Here is a 4,197-nt window from a genome sequence, read left to right on the forward strand (position 1 = left end):
TTTTTGAAAGAACAAAACGCAGGTTGTATTTTAAATTTAAAAATTATTTTTATTCACAAGTCCGCAAAACGTAACTTGTATTTTGTATGAGAAAAATATTTAAACCGAAATTCTTGCCCATAAATACCAGTAGCAATGTATGTTTTATACCTCACTCTCATTCTTTTTTCTTTCATAGTGAGCTTTTTGACAATTTTTAGTGTCAACAAAGTTTATTTAGGTCAAGTTGAGGTTATGAAAAGTATTGCAAATTTGTAAATATATTATAACGGTGAGATTATACCAAACACATATAAAGGAGTGATTTTTGTTTGATTGTGAATGTCTATTTTTCTTTGTTATTCCATGCACTGTGAATTTTGTAGAGTTGCAAAATGGTCTTTGTGAGAACATACAAAGTTACATTTCAAAGAGAGTAAACAACATTTTATACAAAAATCTTGTACAAGTATTTAATGGGTTGATACAGTTTCAAATAATGTTCATCGCTAATGACGTATGTATGTAACAGATGTTCTATACTTATCAACAAACCTGATTTTACATGCCGATGAAAAAGTTGTACGTTGAGTTTTAATAGCGTACGAAGACGGATGCGGTTGGCGAGGAGGTGAATATTGATGAGCTCGTGGATATGAATTGGGAATAAGATAACAATGACAATAAAGAGGAGTTCGAAGCCAACTACAAAGTATGAGTGTTCGCGGTGCGGTTTGGATCGGTTTTGAGTCAAAAACTTATCCGATCCGAACACTAATTTTACTTGCAGTGCGGTTTGGATTGGATGATTAAAAAAAATCGATCCAATCCAATTTCACAAAGTTTGAATTGGATTGGATTTACGATTTTATAAATTAAAAAAAGAGGAATGCTAGGGGCCAGCAATATTTGGAATTTATAGCCATCAAATAGCCATCAATAAGGCTTTTAATGGTGTGAGATTAATGTGAGATTTCATCCAATGGCTCACTCTTCTTTGATGGTTACATGCTGTCCAGAATTTGATAAAATTGCTGGCCCTAAACTTTTCCATAAAAAAATTATACATATAACTTTTAAAAAGGCAACAATAACATAACAATAAAAATAAAATTGTAAACTAATTAAAATAAATAAATAAATTACATTTTAAATATAAAATATTTATTAAATAATAATAATAATAATAATAATAAAATAATATAAAAATATATAACAAATTCAGCATATTATAAGTTTTCTCCTTTTTCAAATTGTTATAGCAGCTCATACTAGCTTTAAAGAGCTATTTTATTTGCACATTTTGATTAACATAGCTGCAACACTTTTCTCCTTAATCAAATCAGCATTTTGATTTTGTCTTTAGCTCCATTATTTGACATCTTTCTTCCATCACTTATTTGATGAAAATGTTTTGGTGACGATAAAAAAACGAACCACTTTTTCTTCTATATTTTGCTTTTATCCGAGTTGATCTTTCATCACAAAATTGCAACAAATTTAACCTTTCTTCTATGATTGTTTATTGGGTTGTAAGCTGGACCTAAGTACCATCCATTCGAGAAAATAATCTTCACAAGTAGCACTGCTATTGGATTATGTTTTGTTATTTAATCTTTAATATGTGCCTATACAAAATGCACTTCATCAAACAAATATTTAGACTTTTAAACTCAACCAAATATAATATGTTTATCATCATCAAACTAAATTGTATTGTTTTCTAAATTCAACAATTTTTTTTAATTTGGTTTTCTTTTTTATTATAGTATTAATTGGTGATAATCTATAATATTTATAGTGTAATTTTTTAATAATTTTTATTATTTATTTATTTTTGAGTATCCAAACCAATAATTAAGTATTTTAACTCAGATACTTTAGTTTCTTAGATTTTAAAATATAAAAAATATCTTTAATATTTATTTTTTTTTAGATAATCAATTTTTTTTCAATTTGATTTAAAGAGTAAAGTACAAACAAACTCCAAAAATTTATAATTTTTTCAAATAGTCTCATAAAAATTTTTAAAACAATCACTTCGATTAAATGGATCAAATGAGAGAAAAATTATATTGTCTAATGAAAATAAACAATAGAAATTATTTTGTATGTTTTAAAATCTACTTGAACTAAAATGATCAATATTAACAATCTGTGATTGATTTGAGTAATTACTCTTTATTTTTTATTTCAAATGATACACAATTTTTTTTTTTTTTTGATGATAAGATACACAATTTTTTAATCAGATCAAGTTTGACTTAAACTTTTAGGGATGACAAATATAACAAAACATATAGAACTACCGTTTAACCCACCAAAAAAAGAGGGTTGATTTGAAAATTGAACCCACCGTTAAAAAAAAAAAAAAAGCTCAACTAACTTGACATACTTAACTTGCGAGCATTGATGAGATGGAGTGAGCAAGTTCATCGGCGAGGGAGGGGGGCCGTTTATTTATTTATTTTTTTTTGTCAAATTATCCACTTAATTCATATTTAAAAAGAAATTTATTAAAGAGTTTAATTTTAATACACTGACAGTGTCAAATATTTTAGATGTAACACCTTACTATAAAGAGTCTTATACTTAAGTCATAATTTAGAGATGACAAGGTATTACGATCTCTAAAATGAAAAATTTAGTACGAATAGTATTGTGAAAAATGATTATAACTAGGAGTCTTTTTAAGAAAAGGGGTAAAACAAAAATCGTAACTCAAAAAGCGCAACACTCCGATCGATAACGTAACGAACAAGGATAAACCAACGTGAGATTATATATATACAAAAGAGTGTCAAAAACGGGAATATCAAAACTCAAATCTGGATGCGAGAATAACCGGTCCGAGCATAGCAATATATACATATAATAAAAAAAATAAGGAAACCCCAAGGAAACCCAAAGCACAAAGACAGAGAACCTATTCTCCAAAATCTCTTATAAGAGGAGTTATCACAATTTGTATTATTCAATGGAGATAAAAGTATCTAAGAGAAATCATAAAATCAAAACAGAGTCCCAAGAAAAAAGGATCTTTGCTAATCCAGAAGTCTCCAGCATGCTTTAGCGAGAAACCTCACATCCTGCATCTGAAAACCAAAAAATCCGCATGGGTGAGAACTAGAGGTTCCCAGCATGGAAATAGCTTCCACATATATAACATATAATAATAGAGGAAAGTCGAAGGCAATCCTAAAACTTCCTCCAGATAAAATCAAGCTTATAAACAAGCTAGACCATAAAGGGCATCTGACTAAAGATTCTTCAGTCTAACTAATACTTCCCGTTCCAATTCCTTCAAACCTCCCAACCACCAGCAGGAGTATAATATAGCAAACACAGTTATATCAGACAAGAGATATACAAATAGGAACAATAAGGCATTTAGACAAATAGCAAGTAAAATGCAGTCAAAAAGGAAATCTCAAGCAATTCACATAGTATGCATATGATGAATGCCTGTCCCTAATGGCTGATGATATCATCTGTCGGTTATAGAGCCAACTCGACAAGTCCTGGTAGCTAACCATTGGATTGTCCCTCTGTCGTGTCTCCCCAACTCGAGTTATACTCAATATAAACTTGATCATAATCATGATCCATATCCATCACCCTCACTGGTGAATATTTATGGGGGTGAGCTCATCCGGGGCTTTCACAGTGCCCAGCCACCCTGACGACATAGGGTCAAAAGAGTTTCGAGTCTCAACCTGGAGCACGTGGTGGCTAGCCACTGCTTCCTCCCAGGAAAACTCTCATCTCCGATAGTGGAAGTGCAAACATTCACAATTCATTCAACAACATATATGCATTTATACTTAGCCATAATCATGGCTCCGCCGTAACACGACAATAATCTAGCCATCTGGCTCACGGTTAAATCCATAACCAGCCAATTCATTAACAATCACGGCCTTTCGGCCCATGGCATAACAAGCACTTCCACCGCCATCCTCTGCATCTCACAAAATCATCTTTGATCCTCATTGATCATTGATTTTTCCCTTGCTTCACTCGCAAGTTACCACATTCACTAGCTCCTTTCCTCATTGCTAAGCATATCATAATGATTTAAGACACAAGTGGTGAGATCGGAGGCTTAGAAGTGTGAAATTTGGCTTTTAAAACTCAAAAATTAACTTTGGAATGAAAACAGGGCCACGTGTACGCACACTCCACGCGCACGCGTGGATGGCCACAAAACTCATCGAC

The sequence above is a fragment of the Arachis hypogaea genome, chromosome 1 (assembly GCF_003086295.3).
Source record: "Arachis hypogaea cultivar Tifrunner chromosome 1, arahy.Tifrunner.gnm2.J5K5, whole genome shotgun sequence".
In the NCBI taxonomy this organism is placed as follows: Eukaryota; Viridiplantae; Streptophyta; class Magnoliopsida; order Fabales; family Fabaceae; genus Arachis; species Arachis hypogaea.